Consider the following 20,365-nt stretch of genomic DNA (forward strand, 5'->3'; position numbering starts at 1 on the left):
CGTTACACCAGAACTACAGGACGGGCGTCCTTGTGGTCTCATCGTCTGGTGAAGGAATTTATTAAAGGACTGTTCCGATCATTCCCGCCGGTGAAGGCCCCTGCCCCGGCGTGGGAGCTCAACGTGATACTAACTAGGCTCATGGGGGCCCCATTCGAGCCTATGCATTCAGTGCCGTTGAAGTTTCTGTCGTGGAAGACCGCATTCCTCGTGGCCATCACCTCTGCACGACGAGTGGGAGAGATCCAGGCCCTGTCTTGCAAGCTTCCATACTTGACTTTTCACGACACGAGGGTGGTGCTGAGGACGCACCCCTCCTTCATGTCCAAGGTGCCGTCGGACTTCCACCTCAACCAGCCTTTGGTGTTGCCAGTTTTCTTCCCGTCGCCTTCGTCGCCGGCTGAGAGGCCTCTGCACTCGCTAGATGTGGCTAGAGCGCTGAAGTTCTACGTGGACTACACAAAAGAATTTCCGGAAGACATCACAGCTGTTTGTGAACTTTGGACCTGTGAATCAAGGGAAGGCTCTCTCGAAGACTTCCATTTCCAGATGGCTCTCCGGCTGCATCATGCACTGTCACCGGTTGGCAAACCGACCGCTGCCCGGCCGTCCGAGAGCCCATTCGACCAGAGCGATCGCTGCTACTACGGCGTTCCTGTCTGGTGTGCCCCTGCTCGACTTCTGCAGGGCTGCTACGTGGAGGTCGACGCACACCTTCACGAGATTCTACTGCGTCGACCGGGATTCCAGGGAGGAGTCCAGAGTCGGCCAGGCGGTGCTGCGCAACCTGTTCGCCTAAGGTGAGCCTGGTGAGGAGGTAAGAGTTGCTTAATGTTGAGTTGTTGTATTGCTTGATATTGAGCCTTGTGCCACCTCTCGTGGTTGTGCATGTGTACTTCTATGTATTCTTATATTCATGAGCATGTGAATCCATGCCAGACCCCATGCTGGAGAAGGAACAAGTTACTTACCTGTAACTGTTGTTCTCCAGCATGGGTCTGGCATGGATTCACATGCGAACCCTGCCGCCTACCCCTCTGCGACTCTTCACTTGGTCATACTGCCACTTCACGTGCTACCAAATCTGAGGAGGGCTGCCAGGGGAGGGGCTTAGGGAGAGGGCAGTCATTGGCTGGGGGCAGTATGACCCAGAGACCAGTGATTGGTTACTACTGAGAAAGACAGATCAGAAACGAAACTGATACTGATTTTTTCTATACCGAGGATTCCCGGCCTGACGACGGGGAATATTCATGAGCATGTGAATCCATGCCAGACCCATGCTGGAGAACAACAGTTACAGGTAAGTAACTTGTTCCATATGTCCGTTTCACAAAACACCTCCCAGAGGAGTTCCAAGAGGAAGCTAAAGCCATTATCGCAGTTGGCGAAGTAGTCTCTGACCACATGATCGACACCTCTGTGGACACCACTCACTGCGTGTTAGGCAGATGGCACATGGCGCGGTCTTGAGACGCCAGGCCTGGGTGAAGGCCATAGGTTTCAGACCGAAGGTACAGGCTCAGATCCTAGACATGCCCTTTGATGAACAAGACCTATTTGGGAAGAAAATAGATGACCACTTGAAGGGCATCAAAGCCGACACCGCTAGGGCGATTTGCTCCTTCAAAGATGAGGACTGCCAACCATTTTCGGCCCTTTAGAGGTGCCAGTACCAAATACAGGTCATACGGCATGTCTTTCCAGGGTCAAGCGTCCTCTTCAACCTCCTACCAATCAGGGCGGGAGGTAGATATCAGCAAAGTTCCACCAGGTGTCAGAACCAACGTGGCAAGAGGGGCTCAAGCCAAGGCAGGAGCCAGGCCAAGAAAAAGGGACTCGTACTCAGCACGCCTTCCACATCCCACTCCGGTGGGAAGACGACCTTTAATCATTGGTACACCATAACTTCGGCCAAATGGGTGCTTCATGTAATCAAAGGGGGACATACCATAGACTATTCAGCAACCACCATCTCGCCGACTGCGAATAAAACATTCTTCGGCTGCAACAACTAAGGGCAAACGTAGTCAAGCTATTACTAAAGGCCTACAACGGGCTAAAGTATTCTACTCCCACTTTTTTCTAGTAAGGAAGAAAAACTGGGTCTGCGAGCCTTCAACAAGTTTGTTCGTCGTCTAAAATTCAAGATGACCTCCCTTCAACTTGTCCTTCCATGGCTCAAAAAGGGCGACATCCTTGTTACCCTAGACTTGGATAACGCCTACTTCCATGTCCCCATCCACCAAAGATAGTACTTGGTGCACGAATATTCAGACAGCACTCCTGGGTAAAATTGCCACCCTCCAAACTAAAATTAGAGATAAACAAAAATCCCTACAGTCTGATCAACCACTGACCACACCCATACCTAATTCTCACCAAGCCAATCCCTCTCATAAACCATTCTCTTTCTCCCCGCTCACCACCCTTGAAGTGGAAGGAATCATAAACAACCTCAAACCATCCAACTGCCAAGGTGACCCTTGCCTGGCACCTATCATCAAGGAAGCATCTCACGACTTAGCCCCTTTCATCACAGCATTCATAAACGCCTCCTTCAAGACGGATATAGTCCCGGACAACCTTAAGGATGCGTGGGTAATCCCATTTCTCAAAAAACCTTCCCTTGACCCTAACATTCCAACCAACTTTAGACCAATCACTACGGTCCCGTTTCTGCTCAAGATCCTGGTCGTGCAGCCTACTTGCAGATTCAAGACTACCTCGAATCCAACAATCGTCTGGGGTTAAGACAATCAGCATTCCGTCCTAAACATGGCACTGAATCAGCCCTGATTGATTTGAAAACCCAGATGGAGACACTAAAGGACAATAGGAAGTTAGCACTACGACTCCTTGACCTCTCCGCGGCATTCGATTTGGTCAACCACCAAATACTCTGCCAACATCTTAAATCTGCGGCCCACTTCTCAGAGTCTACCAATGCCTGGATCCATTCTTTCCTGAGCAACAGATTTATGAGGGTCTTTTCACCTACAGCATCGGCAGACCCCTCCCCTATTCATTGTGGCATTCCTCAAGGCTCTTGTGTGTCCCCTACGTTGTACAACGTATTCACCAAGCCCTTTTCGATGTGCTTGACTATCTGGGTGTCTCTTACACCAACTACGCGGACGACACCCAGATACTCATTCCCATCACCGGTGATTACACAGTAGACACTAAAGCCTTGAATGATGTCTACCTGGTCATTCAGGCCTGGATGGCACATCACAAACTTTGCCTTAATGACGAAAAGACTGAGCTTTTATTACTAGGATCAAGCCATCGCCTTAACAAATTAGACAAACTTATAAGTCCTTCACCATCGACGGCAATGATATCAAGGTCTCCAAAGACACTAAAACTTTGGGCGTCTATCTGGACTACACGCTCTCCCTGAACAGACAAACAAACGCAGTAAGGTCAGCTTCAGCCTATACCTGCAAACTTATCACCGCCTGCTTACCCTTTCTAAACTCTCTTAACTGCATCACCCTCGCCAGAACACTCATTATAGCCAAAATTGATTACTGTAGTGCTCTCTACCTAGGGACCAGTCAGTCCAACCTTAATAAATTGCAAACTGTACAAAACAATGCCATAAGGGCAGCCTTAAACATCCCGAGACGATCCCACATCTCCACCGTCAGATCTGACCTACGATGGCTCCCGGTTAAACAAAGAATTGCCCTGAAAACTCTAGCCTTGAACCACAAATGCCTGAATAACAATGCCCCACCCTACCTCTCCTCTCGCCTTACACTCCACACCTCCTCTCGACCTACTAGATCAGCTCAAATTCACAGCCTCACCCTGCCTAGATTCAAACTCCAAAAAGCGGGTGGTATGAGATTCCCTGTCCTAACCTCCAAACTTTGGAACACTTTGCCTACCTCCATCAGAACCGAACCATTGTTCCTAACTTTTAAGAACAACGCCAAATCTTGGCTGTTCTCTCATGACTTATGAGGCCCCTCACTCTGTCCTGCCTTCAACGTGTTATATAAGTTATGTGTATATACACCCCATAATGTACTTGTATTATAATCTGTAAATGGTATTTTTGCTGTATATTGTGTATATTTGAGTAAATTTATTATGTATTTACTGTTATTGTAACCTGTTTTCAAGAGTATGCGCCCGGTTTCCCCTGGGCCTGGTTTACGCTTTACAAATAAACTAAACTTCAAACTTCATCACACAGACAGTTCCTTCTTTTCCCTGTTGGCGATCAGCTCTTCCAAATCAAGGTACTTCCTTTTGGGCTGAAGTCTGCACCAAGAGTGTTTACGAAATGCCTGGCCTTAGACGACTGGCTAGTGAGAGGAAGCTCCCTGGGAGCAGCGTCGGAAGCAGTGGGAAGACCCCTGCTACAAGACGTAAGGTTCTCGATCAACAAGGACACGTCTTCACCCCTACCTGCACAGACAGCAATCTTTCTAGGAGCAGATCTCGACACACAAGTTCCCAGGGATTTTCTCTCCCCGGACAGAGTGGCGACAATGCATGGTTCAAAAAGAGAAAAGGCTCCACAGACACAAGTCCCTTCTGGGCATGATGTCCTCCTGTATCTTACTCGTACCAAATTGCTGACTGAAGATGAGACCGCTTCAGGAGGAGCTGGACGGCCAATGGGCTCAACACAGCAGATCGTGGGAGGACATTGTGCGCCTCAAGCCAAATTTTCACAAGGTCCTCAAATGGAGGGCCAAGCCCTCCAATCTTCTACAGGGTTGGTCATTCCAGCTACCCAGGTCCACTCTACTCTTGAGGACGGACGCCTCACTCTCAGGTTGAGGTGCCCATCTGGGCAATCTACAAGTCAGTGGGGTGTGGTCGCAGACAGAATCCCGTCTGCACATAAATGTGATGGAACTCGGGCCATTCGGTGGGCGCTAAAGTCCTTCCTACCAATGCATTGCGGGCAGATGTTGAGGGTGCAGACAGACAACACCACGTCGATGCACTACACAAACAAACAGGGTGGTACCAAGTCCAACATCCTCTCGCTGGAGGCTCAACAACTCTGAAACTGGACACTACACCACAAAATACACGTGATAGCAGAACATCTCTAAGGCAAGGACGTGTTGGCAGACAAACTCAGCTGATAATTCATCCAATTCCATGAATGAGAGATCAATAACCGTGACCGGGACAAACTATTCCTCAGGTGGGGAAAGCCCACCATAGACCTGTTTGTAACCCGCGTAAACAAGAAATGCAATCAATTAGCTTCCGGGTACCCGGAGAAACACTCCCTGGGAGACTTGTTATCCATTCACCATGATACTGATAGCCATGATATGGGCATGCCAGATTCAGTACCCTGCACTTCAACTAGCACCGGAGAAGCTAATTCATATCCAGCCTCATCCACACCTGTTATAACAGCACAGGGGCGAACTGCTTCATCACAACCCGATCAGCTTATCCCTCATGGGCTGGCTCCTCAGCAGCAGAAATTCCACAACCTCGTTCTAGATCCTGAATGCTGGGGTATACTGCAAGCTGCCAGGGCTCTGTCCACCAGATGGACATATACTAAAACATGTAAACGGTTCAGATGCTGGTGTTTGGATGCGGGCATAGATCCCCTCTTGGCATCTGTGGAGCAAATCTTACCTTCTACATCTAGCAAGGGGCGGTTTGGCCATTTCTTCCATCAAGGTCCTCCTTTGGGCCATCTCCACTTATACTACCAGGCCTCAACAATACTCCATAGTGTAAGATCAGGTGGTCAAAGCCTTCTTTAAAGGGCAAATGCGCTCTTTTTCCAGGCAAAGGAAAATTGCCCGTGCTCGGGGTCCTAGCTACGCTAATGAGAGCTCCGTACAAACCTATTCACAGGTGCAACACAAAGTTCCTATCGTGGAAAACAGCCTTCTTGGTAGCCATGACCTCAGCCAGGCGCATCAGGGAGCTACAAGCACTGTCCACAGCGCCACCATTCACCAACTTTCGCGGGGACATGGTTGTTCTCCAATCTCGCCCTAAATGAATTCCAAAGGTCATATCTGAATCAATTTTAGCGGAAAGAAACGTTTTGACCACTTTCTTTGGCAACCACACAACCGCAGAGGAACAGACGCTACATTCACTAGATGTGGCGAGTACACTTAAGTTCTACATAGAAAGAACAAAGAATTTCAGGACCACTGAATGATTTTTAGCAGGATCAACCAAGGGTCAATGCATATCAAAACAAGATATGGCACTTTGGGTCTCCATTTGCATTACTCACTGTCACAAAATCGGAAATAACCCTCTGCCAGCCATGCCCACAACTCACTCCACTAGAGCGAGAGTGGCCTCAACAACGTTCCAAGCAGGAGCGTCTCTCAAAGACATCTGCCGGGCAGCTACCTGGTGCACTCTACACACGATTGCCCGACATTACTGCTTGGAAGAAGTGAATCGGAGGTAGGAAAAGCAGTGCTTCAGTAATTTCCTCAGAAGCTCAATGTCTCCCAAGCTCTGCTTCTCTTTAGGCTGGACTACTGTAACAGCCTCTTTCTAAAACTACCTGCCTGCACTCTTCGCCCTTTACAACAAATCCAGAACAGGACTGCAAAACTTGTCCTTTGCCTCAAGCCCTGGGATCGTATCTCTCCAGCTCTGAAATCCCTTCATTGGCTCCCAGTGGATGCAAGGATTACATTTAAAACCCTTGGCATTGTCCACAAGGCTTACTGGGGCCTGGGTCCAAAATACCTGCAACTATCCCTCCGTAAATACCTCCCCTCTCAAGCCCTTCGCTCTTCTACAGGGTCAGTCATTTTTCAAAGAAACGTGCTGGGGGTAGATCTTTGTCTTCGGCCTCCCTTTGGAAAGGCCTCCCTGCCACCTTGAATCTCTAGGAGAACCATCTCCGGTTCTTGAAGCACCTCAAGTCCTTCCTCTCTGCTTCTCTCCTTGCCCCTCTTCTCCCCTGCTGATCTGTTTTCTCTCTCGGTACCGTGCACATGGCCACTCTGTCCTTCGGGCCCAGGTACCTGCTCACTCTGCCACCCTCCTGCACTGCCTCCTGGCCACCCCTCGCACTGGGTCTTTATCTGTACCCATACAGTCCCCCACCGACTATCTTTCGGCACTTATCAGATTTACCCTATCTGACTAACCTAGCCCTTGCCACTTTGCTGGCTGCACTACCACTGTTTATCGCCTTTTATTATTTATTTTACTTATTATTTATTCCACTCTCTCCTCTGTTCCGCACTTTCCACTTCTCCCCCCTTCCATGCACTTCCCCTTTTTTCCTTTTTCTACGCACTTGCGCGTTCTCAATGTCACTGGGCCTAGTAAGATTGTTGTTTTTGTTGTCCCCTGTTCCACTCTCTTTGCTTGTTCGCACTCCGAATCACTTGTGTATGAGCGCGATATAAATAAACTAACATTTAATTTTAATTTTATTCACTTAAGGTAGGAGCAGCCTTTTGTTCCTTAACTTTAAATCTTGTTTCTTCCCACCGTCCCATTGCATGTATTTCTCTGGTAGCCTTACTTTGTACGCTACACGTATATTACACAAGCTATATTTAATGCATGCACATACAGGTGCAACCTTCCGGCTATCAAACATGTTGGATTATGGTTAACTGCTTGGTATTCTATTCAAGCATGTGAATCTATGAAAGATCCAATGCTGGAGAAGTCTTAGTTACTTACCTGCAACTGTATGTCTCCAGCATTGGTATCTTTCATAGATTCACATGCACCTGCCCTCCTGCCCTGGGGAGAGGCTTCTCCTTCTCCAGTCAGTGGAGGGACTCCACAAGTGAAAGGCTACACAGACCCTATAGGGCTCTATGGGTGTTGCTTTTTTCCTAAAGGAAACATTTTTATATTATTATTATTTTAATTGCTGAGGATTCCTAGTCTGATGACAGGGAATATTCAAGCATGCAGATCTATGAAGGAAACCAATGTTGGAGAAATACATTTAGAGACAAGTAACTAAGACTCTTTACCACTCACTCATTCTTTTTCTCTGACTGAAATTTGTATTTTTACCTTTATATGGAGTTTGGTATACTCCATATGTTTAATACAGGCATCTGGTTTTTGCTTTGTGACACTCAGCACCTTATGTGCTCTGTCACTGAAAAGTCCCTTGGACTTTGCTTAATGTTTAAATACATTTTCTTGTGAGAACTACATTTCTCAGCTGCAGTACAGCACCTATGGGAGGCCATTTTCTCAAAATAGCCCCTGTCTTCTTGTTTCACCATTTTCCAATTGTCAGTTCCTTCTGGGCTTTTCTTTTATCCTTTAGAATAGATTTGAGTTCTTTCTGAGTTTTGCCTTTGGCGGGCTCCAGCCCTGAAGCCCGCCCAGGCTCCAGTGTGTCTGGGAAGGCAGTGTCACAAATCGCTCACCTTGGAAGATGTGGGACTCATGGAGGGGCCACCATTTACGTTCCACCATTTGTGGACGGGAATGTTGTTTGCCTGTCTAGTGTTTCACTAGATGACACTGCCGGCAGCATTTAGCTAGTCCTTACTACGCTGATCCTTGCATTGTAACTCTCCTGATTCTGACTTGGGTAAGATGCTAAACCCCCTGTTCTTTCTCCCCTGTCAGCCGAGCCCTGTTGCTAGTCCTGCATTTCCGCTCGCATTCTTTCTACTTCCCGCCGCTCTTACCGCGGCTATCCGCATCTTCGTTCTCTTTTCCTTTTGATTCCCTGTTTCTGCCTTTTTTTTGTTACAGCAACACCTGTTGCTTTCTTTGAGCACCGCCACCTTTGCTCACAGAACTGCTAGTAGCAGATTACCGCAGAAGTCTTCAGCTACTGCAAGGATCATATTAAGAGCTAATGGTGCATTGTGGTCAACAGAGGTTTCCTACGGATTTCATCAGCAGCTGGGAGAATTATACAAGCCTATCAATACTTAACGGTGCCTTGTGGAATACAGGGTTTTTTCTGCCTTAAAGGCTTTTTGCCCGTGCTTGGCTACATTAGACGGAGACCCCTTGCCTCAGCTGGATCCAATAGCTGAGCATAGTGGCTTCCTCTCGGGGTAGACCCTTTCTCTACCAGTTGCAAACATCTTCCAGAAAGAAGAACACTGCCATAATGCCGGAACAGCATTCCTGCACTTCTACAACCAGTGATTCAGGTGAGGAGGACTCCACTGTTTTTGAGAGTCAGGGAGTAAGGGAGGAGACCAAATCATCACTGTTCTTTGTCTGTAGGTAAGTATTTTTGGACTACAGACAGAGTCGACCACTGGAACAAGGAATCCGAAGCAGAAGACGAGCAGCGACGCCAGCAGCACCTTCAAGGACTGCAAAAGCACTGGTGAAGACTTGCATCTTTGCTGACCGAGTTTTCACATCGACAGGGAAGACACACCAAGGACGACTTCATCCCATAAGCTGGTGGGACCCTCTAGCCTCAAGACCTTCTTCATTTTGGGCCATTCCACGAGTTGTTGTGACTTTCCTAAGCTGCAGAATTACAATACCCTGTGCACCTGTACCCTCATTGAGGGCATTGTCGTCCGAAGATCGAATCCGGCTGAAACTTTGCAGGCATCCGTGTGGACCTCCAGAGGCAGGAATTCTTCATCAAAAGTCCCCTCGCCAGAGTTCAAGACAGAGTAATCGAGGAGAATCCGACCAGCAAGATTTGGTCTTCTTGGCGCTAAGAACGAGGTGCCAAAACCACAAAGAGCCACTGGAGTGAGATGAATCCATTGCAGCTGACACCTTGTCCTCAGTGCTGCTGCAGAAGTCCACCAGAGAGTCCCCCCTTTGTCACCATGACCAAGGAGCAGGAATCGGGGTCTGCAACGTTGCACCTAGAAGGAAGCCAGCTACACTTTCTTCTTCACTTTCAAGTTACTGTGGGGCTTGGGTTGTAATTACCTTCTGCCATTTTCGGTGCTTCCTGCTAGGGAAGTGCTGTTTCTTCAAGTAAGATTTCACCTCAACTCCTTTATGTTCGTCCTGCAGCTTGTGCACTATCAGGAGTCTCCCCTTGAGCTCCTGTGTTTCCTCACAAACCACTGACTGGTTAACTAACTTTTCCTCTGAAGATCTTCATCAGAAATGGAACTGTCGATTTGACTTTGGCTGTCCTGGTTTCCCAAAGGTCCATCTTCTGGTCCTATTGGCTTTGGCAATGCTGGTAACTCCATAGGTTTTAATTGTGAACACTTTTATTGCTAGGAAACAGACTGCCTATATCCCTCTGGAAGAGTATAGTTGTTATTAAAAGTTACTAAAGTTTATATATTTTAAAACAACAAACTGTTTACTTGGATACCAGTGTGAACTGATTTCCTTGTACTGCTCTACAGCTCACATAAACCTTATAAAGATAAGAATGTTGATCGTATTATCCTTTGCCTATGCTTAGCTTGGAAAACCAAATTCTGGTGAAGATTGTAGCCCGTAGACATCTCCCTTTACTCCACGGGCCTCTGGGACCAATCTGGTTTTATTCATGAAAGACGTCTCTTCTCTTACTTCAAGAAACATTTGATGTCCTGAGATTAATTGACTTCCATTTTACTGCTGTCACTGTGCTCTCACATGCTGAAAAAGCTTTTGGCTTCTTGGAATGAAACTATATGCTTACTACCTTTTTAAAAAGAATGGCTGTGTTCTTGTTTTTCTTGTCGCTAGTTGTTAACCTACTCTAATACACCGACCCAACAACTGAGTTTTACCAATGGTGTTACATCAATTTATTTCCACTTTTGCATTTTACCACATAATACCCTTTGGAGTACTGTTTATTCTATAAAATCACAGTGCCATGTGATTTTGCTTTGTCCTTAGGCCACTTTGCATTTTAACCTTCTTTCTGCCCTCTCAGGGCCTGAAATGCCAAATGTGGTTAAGCCCTTTTATGGTCCAAACCTCTGCATTCCCAGCTAAAGCAGTGCTATGCGTTTGCGGCTGGATGTGATGGTTGGGACTGGTTGGTTCCATTCCACATTCTGGCCACAGTGTGTCTGTAGTTGGGCAGATGTGGATGCAAGCTGCAAGCTGTCTGTTAGGGGGTTTTATCAAAGGACTGTCTCGGACAAGACTTTAGAAAGCCCACCTTTGGTGAACAGGGTTATACCCCTTAGCTTTAGCCTGAACTGTCCAAAGGTGGGGTAGCAGTGGCTGAGCAGCCAGGCTTAGTCAAGGAGGGAGGAGGGCTGTACTGAGGCACACAGAACTCTGAGCATACACTTGGTTCAAGGAAACACAGACACACTAGAGAGTTATATAAAATGAGAGATTTATTTTATATACACCAAGGCTTAGACGTAAATCAAATAAGTACTATTCACAGTAGGTACATATAGAAGAAACAATTGCAATATTCACAGCAATCAATACTTGTTAGAATAGACAAAGGTAACAGAATAGACCAAGGTAACAGCAATCAATACTTGTTAGAATAGACAAAGGTAACAGAATAGACCAAGGTAACACTGCAAACATAGTGAAACAAGGAGCAAACTTGGTCAGAAACTGAAGTACTTTAGCTTAGCCTAACCTAGGCAGTCCAACCCTATCTTGTGTGAGTCACACAGTTAGAAGGAATGCTAAAGCATCAGTGGCCAATATAAGGAAGGTATGGTATCAAAGTAAGACAGACACAAGTAATCACAGCTCAAGGGTGTTTAATAAACTGAAAGAATGTGTGAGATAAACGCCTAATCTAAACCTAAATCTAAGATGGCAGCAAGCTACGACCATCAAAAAATAATAATGCAGTCCTAGTGGAGTCTAGTCAAATAAAAAGGGCCTATACTAAGAAAAACCTTTTGCCCATCCTTACTGCTATGCTACAAAATAGTGTGGGAAAATGTTCCTAAAGAAAGAAAGAAGTATTCTCAAATGAATAGTCAGGATGTTAGGGCCGGGGTCTCCCTTCCCCACGTTTGAAGCATAGGACAAGGCTGCACTCTCGAGCACAGCACACTTCTGGGCTTCTGCCTGAGTTTACAGTTCCTTTTTACAATATCAGGGCCATCTGTGCCCAAGTCTCTTTTATGCAAAGTCTCTTGCTTCAGAGGTCCCGATGTATCACAAACAACAAACAAAAGTTCCTTCTATTATTCTTTATGTTGGGCAATTACTCTTCACCCGAGGATCCCCCTCAGCCGGGCTCTGATCACAATCACGTCAGCCTCCCTCAATCGGGCTCAGACCAGCAACTCACGGTTGTCATCACAATGCAGTTAACTAAGCTTTTCTATTCACAGCATCATCATCTTGTAATATTCAGGAATCTTATTGTCTTTTTAAACAATCCTTTGGGTTACCTTCGTGACTTTTTTTTAGGTCCTTCTCCTTCGGGCTCAGACCTTCTTTCACTTACCTCTCAAAGCATTTGCCAATTCACACAGAGACTTACGAAGGGCGGTTACGTCTCACTGGGTCACTCTATGATTCTTTGGCAAGTGCAGATTTCACGCTATCACAATTTTCTTGGCGTTCCCCTCGATAACCCAGTTCACTTCCTTTTCATAACGTGTCAAAGACTTTCGATTGTACAAGGGGTTCGGTTTGACCCTCGTATGACCACTTTGACTTCTCCCCCCTAGGGCCTCCCACTTCAACATATCCTCCTTGTTTGGGAGCGGGGCATTTGTTCAAGATTTTCGAATGAGCACCCACACGGCGGCGGGCCACTCTAATCATTATACCTTGGTTGTTCATAAAAGACCTTTGTCTATTATCTTCTCTTCTTCTACGCATTTGTTGCCACTGCAACTTTGAGCTTAAGACAGTCCGGTCCACTATCAGTTTCCTCCGACTCACCGGCTGTGCTGAACTTGTTGGCTTTTCTTCGGCTGGAGTCAAGGACGGTGTTAACGGCGGCAAGCTCTTTTCCCCGCCCTGGCTATCAGTGCAGGAGGGCCCTGTGTACTGTTGACATCTGTCACACCAATCGCCAGCAGCAATTCCCGGTCTTACTGTTCTTTTTATCAAAGGCTTCGCGACTCTAGGTTGAAAAGGACAAGGGCAACTCTCGTTCTTTCGGTTTCCACCGCCTTTCACCTTCGTTTGAACTGCCGTCCCAGAATAGCTGCTTCCTCATGCGTTCGGCGCTGCTCAAAGTGTGCTCTCGTGCTCCGCCTTTTATCCCTGTGGGGAAGGGAAAGGGACGTCAGTATCATGACTCCGACCCACCCCCCCTCCCGCCACCCCAGGAACACAGGTTGGGCCTCATCCTGAAACACAAGATGGCCCCCAAGCAGCCTATTGCTGCAGTGTGAGAAAGTGTTTGTGTAGGAAAAGGGAGGGGGTGTAATGTTTCTAAATATCTTTTGGGCTAGGATGGGGAAAAGGTGTCCTAAGAAAGTGGGTACTGCGTCTCGCCTGTCGGCGTCCCACTTCCACTCCCCGAAGATCCCTCATCCAGGTGATCCTCCTGCACTAGTCCACTAGTCCACCCCCAGGAGCTGGATCCCATATTGATGGCTGTGTCCTGTATACCTGGATGACAGATCCCTGGGGATTAGCAAGTGAGACACCTTCAGGTTTCTCATACCAAGGGCTGCTGGTGGGGAAGCAGAATACAATGTTTTAGAAGGCAGAGCCCAACAGGCACCCTTCAAGTTTGCAGACAGGTTTTCACAAATGCAAAGGAGTTTGTGATTTCCCTCACAGTAATGCCCCAAGGAACAATGTCCTGAAGCTGAATAAGAGCCCAAGAGGTCCTCAACCCCAATGGGCCTCTAGGCAGGCCCTGGAGGGGTGCAATGATCAGCTGAATGCAGCCCCAAGAAGCAAGGAAACAATGCAGCAAGCCCTAGGTAAGTAACTAGGAGCATGACATTACCTTTCCAATGAAGAACACAATGCCACAGGACGGTCCGTAAGGTCAGGACTTTGGCCTTGGCAGCTGAAGAAGGAACTTTGGAGGTATCAAATGGTTGCACTCTTGCAGTGGTACATGTGAAGGTATCATGAAGTAAGACACAGACAACAGATTCACTTTTTCTAAAATAAATGTTTTTTTTCTTAAGTGTCAGGGTGGAGTAAGGCCTAACTTGCCCTATGCTAAGGTGGGTTTTCCCTACCTAAAGAAACTAAGATTAGTCTATGTAATTAAGTTCAACTCAAAAGTCTGTCTGTGTCCAACACCTATACTATCTCACAACTAAATATATACAATGTGTACGGATGTCAGCAACCAAAGAAACAATGTTCAAAGTAAAGTTGTGAGCTTCTAACAGCTCATGGCTTGCTTTTCAGCTTCCCCTTCCCCAAGTTCAAAACAGTTCCAAAAGGCATCGGGTTCCTGTCCTCAAGTTCAACACAGTTCACAGTTAATTCATCATTCTCAGCTTTCAATATCGATTCAAAATCCACTTTGTAACCTTTCAGGCTTTTTAACAATTCACTTAATTTGCTCTTCTCTTTAGTCACTTTAACACTTGTTAGGCAAAACAGCTTCAGCTGCTTGACTTTCCTTGGTTCACTCCAAGTAGGGGTTGCTTGGACTAGCCGCAGTTGTCTGACCAAGCAGTCCATCCATCACAGGTCACACAACCGATAACCCTTGGCACTTTGTAATGTTCATTGATTGTCATTGGACTTCCTTGCCAACACAGGCTTCCTCTCTGCACCTGTGACATTAGTCCAGATGTATTTCTGTTTCTCCTTGGCAGTCTCTTGACTCTGCCAACACGTGACTTCCACACAACTCACTTTGTGGTGTTGATTCCTTGTCACCACCTTGCTTTCACACTATCAAATATTGCTCATCATTTGCCTTTTACTTGCTTCTCAGGCTCTCATTACTGGCTTTTACTTGGCTTGTACTTTCACATTGTCTATAAATGGTTTTAACTTGTTTTCACTCAGTTCGTAAATACACATCACTTTCTTTTCACTTTTGCGGTATGTTCATATATTTTTCATTTCTTTTTTTTTTTTTAGTTCGGTATTCAATAACTCATTAAGTACTTTGCAGCTTGTTCAGTATTCAATATTTTCCATTCGGTGTCCAGACCCATTCATTACATGTTTTCACTCGATCGGCATCTTCCGCTACCTAGACCAAGCCCCTGGAGCGTCCCGGCATGAATGTTCCCTCTCTGTCGCTCAACGGTGTACGGCCGCTCTTCTGGGTGCTTTCGCTTTCCTTTCTGTTTCTCGCTCACTCCCCTCTCTCTCGCCGGGAGCTCTGTCGAACAGCGCTCACATCTTCCGAACCTCCCTACTGCCGTCTGCTGCGTATTGGAGACTTCTGTTTCCCCCCAGCTGGGATATGCGGCTCCGGGATCTGCAGTGCTCTCAACGCTCTTGTGGCTTGTTCTGGCATCAGCGTTGTTCTCGCTCTCCTGCAGTGCTCAGTGTGCTTGTTACCGGCCCCTCTCCAGCCTGCTCCACATCTTCCTGGCTTCCCTGATGAGTCTCTCTCCCCAGGTGGGTCTTTCCTTTGTATATGCACCTGTAGCCTCTCAATTGGATGCAATTGCAAGTCCTTTGCTTTACCATAATTACTTGTGTGAATGGGACATGCCTGACCCTTCTAGTGGTGTTCCACAGTCCTCTTCCTTGTCCCAGAAAAAAAGTGGTGTGCACAGATGGAAGTATGCATTACTCCTAGTTGCCTCTTCCTCCTCCCAGTCTTAAAGGAATATAAATGTGGGACCGCTGTTGTGTGTGACGGTGGGGAAGACTGGTAATGACATACAAAGGTAGAGGGGGGGGGTTGTGTATTCTGACAAGGAAAACGGGGGGTACCATGCCTCACCTAAAGGCATCGTTCCTCCACTGCCCAAGGCACCTCCACCCAGGTGATCCTCCCTCACATATCCACCCCTAGGGTCGGGATCCAAACGCAATGGCCTTTTCCTGGCCACCTGAGGAGGACCACAGGGGAGATGTGAGGATGCCCTCCGGTTCCTCACAGCTGCAAACCATGTCCTAAGTGTCCCTTGATGTTATCAGCACTTCAGTGGTGATCTTCTCGTCCAGTCACAGGAACTGTCTTGCCAGACCGCAGAACTTCTAACTAACCAGACCCAAATCCTGACACTGAAAGTGACTGCTTTACCAGCTACCTCCAGACCCCCTCCAACGGAACTAATACACAAAGTAAGCGGGCCCAGTGGATTCAGAAGCCTCAAGTGCTTTATGATAGAATCAAAGTACTGGTTGTGTTTTTACATACCTGTTTTTGCCACCTATCCATCCATAGGGTTTAACGCATAGTCCTAACCCTACCTCTACCGTGCCTTGTTGTGATCGGTGTAGTTCTGACCAGGGTCCTTCCTTCCCTCCGGACCCCCCCAACATTGGTGGGCTTGGGAGAGGTCCCTTAAAGAACTTTGCTTTCTTAGTTACTACTGGAACACTTACAGCTACATGTTGACTTTGCACTTGTTATGCCTTCTTAAGACTCATAACTCCCTAAAAAGGGCTAACTATTACTTTTTACTTTTAAAGCATTAGGCCAAATCTCCTTTAGCAGGGACAGACTTTTTAAGTATGGGGCCTACGTTTTATAAGGCAGTGTAATTGTGTTTAACTGTACTTTACATTTCTTTCCCGATTTCTAACGAGTTTATTACTTACCTTTGTTTTTGTCTTCTTTGCTTTGCTAGATTTACAGTTTTCTATTATGCGATCTAACTGTTTAAAAAGTAAAGTGCTGGTGCTCTTTAGCAAGAGCACCCAAAGGTGGATGTACATATGTTAAAAGTGTATGTCTGGTAATTTTGCTTACCTCTGATTTTCATTGATAAGCGTTCAATGTCTAAAAAATATTGTATTCTTGTACATTCTGCCTAACTTGAATTATTAGTGCTCTCGGTGTGCTTAACTGAACCCTTCACCACACCCATGCTCTCCTAGGTTTAAGCCTTACTGCTCAGTCACTCTACCTTGATAGATTTCGGCTAGACATTAGTGTATTTTCCTGTTTGCCAGAATAAGGGGGCATTTCAGAATCTGTCCACAGAGCCGATTCTAAAAATCCATTTTAACATGTTAAAATAATCCAGTCTCCTGAGTAATATCTTTGCTGTTGAAATGTTGCACAGTGCTACTAGTATGATGCTCACTGTGCCACCTTGCAGGGCTGTTGCTCGAGTACACAATATGCCATAATATTTGGCTAATTGTGCCAAGCAGTTAATCATTGCAATGCAAAATTCTTTGCCATTGTCAAATTGCTATAATTTATCATGTATGTTCATGCTTTTTTTCCCAGTGCCTTCCTTTTTTTTGCCCTCATTTTAAGCAGTGCTGTTAGATTCTGTATTGCCTCCCGATAATTGGCATGCTAGTTTCGATAAAGGCATGCCGATTTTGCCCAATTTGACCACATTTTTCATTTCTACATTTCCCCTCAAAATGACTGCTACTTTCTACCATGCCTTGGCAGTCATGTTCCTGTTCATATTTCTTTATTTTGGAAGAAGCCGCCATACAAGATTACAATTCATTATACAAAATTGCAAATTCGACTGCAAAAATTCCATGAAAGATAAACATAAAATCCTCAGCTAAAGCTCACTATATACATGTCATCCACATGGGGATACAGCAGATTGCAATGACAGAAAAAGATAGACCTGCACAATGTCAACATGCAATACAAATGTCAACCCGACCTTCCCCACCCTGGGATGAGTGCCCTGGCTGTTCAGCCCTCTAGTTCACTAGTGAACTGTTTTCTACATGGCCATGCCCCATTTAAATAAGAGCATAGAGCAAATTCTCTCGCTATAGCACACATCACTAAACGGGTGAGAGCAGGTCTATAATATATAAAACCGCTGTCCCAAAAAATGCTTAACAACCAGGTCTTCCTCAAATCCTCATAAATCCGGCAAAACAAAATAAAACGTGCCAGATTCTCAGACGCCCCACATATACACAGATTACTTCCTCCTCCTTTCCATCTGCAGTTGCGTGCCACTAGAGGCAGAACATCGAACCTAGCTATGGTAAACATAGTCCGTTGTTGGTGATTGTTCACAAAGGTAAGATATCCCGGCAGAACCCCCATAGGACTAAAAGGGAGGTAGGCTATTACCTGTATACTAGTCATTTCATTTCCCCTGGTATCTACAAAAAAAGGTGTTTAATTTTCACCTTCAGGGTTGTTTTGGAAATACTGACCAGCTGTGCTTATGTCCTTAAGCATGCTTCCAGGCCCACCCTGCTAAGCAAAGACTTGATATATACCAGCCAGTCAATTTTGCCCCAACTGCTATGCACCAACAGACTGTCAATCAATTCCCTAGTTAAGTTATTAGCCCTTTCACTCCCTCCATATAATATGCCAAAAGAGAATTGCTCTTGCATAAGTCTAGTCCGCTATATAAGATTGCCCTGTTTCCAGATGGGGTAAATAACTCGAAGCAGACTGAGGGAAGTTTTTACATTGCCCCAAGTATTGCCAGATGCCACTCTAATTGCCCCAATGAACCCCCATGCTAGGTTCCAGCACTTCTCATGAACACTAATCCACAAGGATTAAGGAGGTATATCTCTTAACTGTGCCTGTTTTACTTGTATGATTGTGTTGGCTCTTGGTTTGTAGTAGTATGAGGGCTGAGTGGGCGCTTTAGCCTCTGCTCATCCTTGTACTCCTGCAGGGCAGAAGTCAATTAGTCACAATTGGTTCTTCGTTTGTTTTTCCCAATCTTAGTACGTCTGTTTCGAATTGGAGCTTGCTTATTTTTGATGCTTTGTGTTAGAGAGATTATCCAAAAGGAACTACCCAGTTATGTTAGGCCTGGCTTACAGTACTATACTCGGTGTAGGTTCCTTCTGAGGAGCAGCAGCAAGAATGTCTGTCCTGACAAGTCCAGCAGTTAAACAGCACCTTGGGACAGCTGCTGCCAGTTCTAGCAGAGAAGTAGTGTATCCCACTTCTGTTCAAGTGGAACACAGTTAAAGAGCTTTTAAGAGAGAAGACGAAGAATGAAGAGTAGAATGTTTGGATTGTCATATCAAAAGAATGTACAGTCTGAATAGGATCTCTTAATTTGGAGAAAGTGCGGGCTGCACCTTCAGGAGGTGGCACAGGACTTCAAGCAAGAATCCTTAGCAGCATCTTCTTGCCCCTGTTACTCTGATGTAGTTCCCGTTATTCATTTTGAAATGGCTCAGGGGCTCTGCAGATAAAAACAACTGCATGCAGGTCTTACAAGTGAACACCCCTCTCTCACCATCCTAGCCCCTCAATCATCTTTCAAACATTTGACGGCATTCTAATTGGGGAAGGCCAGCCTCATTCTTTTGTTTTGCAGACACAAACAAAGCAATGGGGAGGTGGTATCTAGCAGATAACTAGAAGTGGATCCCAATCACTCAGTGGGGCCTTTGTGAGCTCTGAGTCACAGCTCACATGGGCAATTGGCTCTTCCCATCACAAAACACATACAGGAAGAACAACAAAGAAAGCTGCATGTCACAGGGCTTTGAAAACCTGAGGTGGCCATTTTACTCCTGTTCGGGAAACAAGTGGGTACCATAACCATAAATGGGCCACACACTGTGCTTTCAAATATAGCTGCCACTAGACTGTAACACTGACACACTTTATAGGTGAAAGAAACCCACCAAGTGATAAAATGGGGCACTTTTGAGATACTTCTGTTGTGCTAGCTTTATTTGATACTAAATGTTTCTAATCCAGGGAATGTGTGCCTTCTCCCCAAGTGGGGATCTGCCCCCTTTGGTACTAAGGAGGTAAACTGCTAAGCTTAGCACCCCTTAGTTGACAGAGAAAACAGGATCACATTGGGACTGACACCCTCTGCACTTAGAGGACAGGAAAATCCTAGACCGGGGATATAAGTTATCCTTGCTTGTCTCAAGGTCCCAATATCTTTGTTGGCTATATGGTAGTTAAACTGTATGATACTTTGAAACTTCCTGTACACACCACTGGTGTGGTTTCTGACCCTTTGTATGCACCATCCTAACCTGGAATGGGTGAACTGTGGATGGCACCACTGCCTAGCAGAGTGCGGGATAAAGTGCCAGAAGTGGAAAAGAAGGAAAGTGACACGCAGAGCTGGATAAGCCTGGAAGCCGAGGTGGGACAGGACAGAACGAGCAGACTGACCAGAAAAACGGACAACCAGTGTATCCTGAAGCCGCAGCTGTAGTCCTGCCGAAAGCCAGCGGGATAAGAGGGAATGCTACATCCACAGCGGAACACTGTGAAGAGTCAGCGGATTGAGCTCACCGACTCTCCCCAGGAGCACCGCCTGGAAGCCAGGGATATGTGATGGCTATGCGGAACTGGAAGGATGGCAGCGAGGCCCGAAGAGACCCCAAGGTGGGATGAAGGGGACAAGGATACAATGCAGGGTGAGAAGAAAAAGAGCCCAAGGCAGGGAGAAGGAAACAAGACCCCAAGGTGTGGTGA

The 20,365-nt window shown here is 46.3% G+C and overlaps 1 protein-coding gene across 13 annotated transcripts in view; it reads left to right on the forward strand.

Annotated features, from left to right (window-relative positions):
* Positions 1-20,365, forward strand: part of CAMTA2 (calmodulin binding transcription activator 2) — a 1,813,542-nt gene that overhangs the window by 825,923 nt on the left and 967,254 nt on the right. The window lies entirely within an intron of this gene.

Source organism: Ambystoma mexicanum, chromosome 1p (genome assembly GCF_040938575.1).
Source record: "Ambystoma mexicanum isolate Mex_15411 chromosome 1p, UKY_AmexF1_1, whole genome shotgun sequence".
NCBI classification, from domain to species: Eukaryota; Metazoa; Chordata; class Amphibia; order Caudata; family Ambystomatidae; genus Ambystoma; species Ambystoma mexicanum.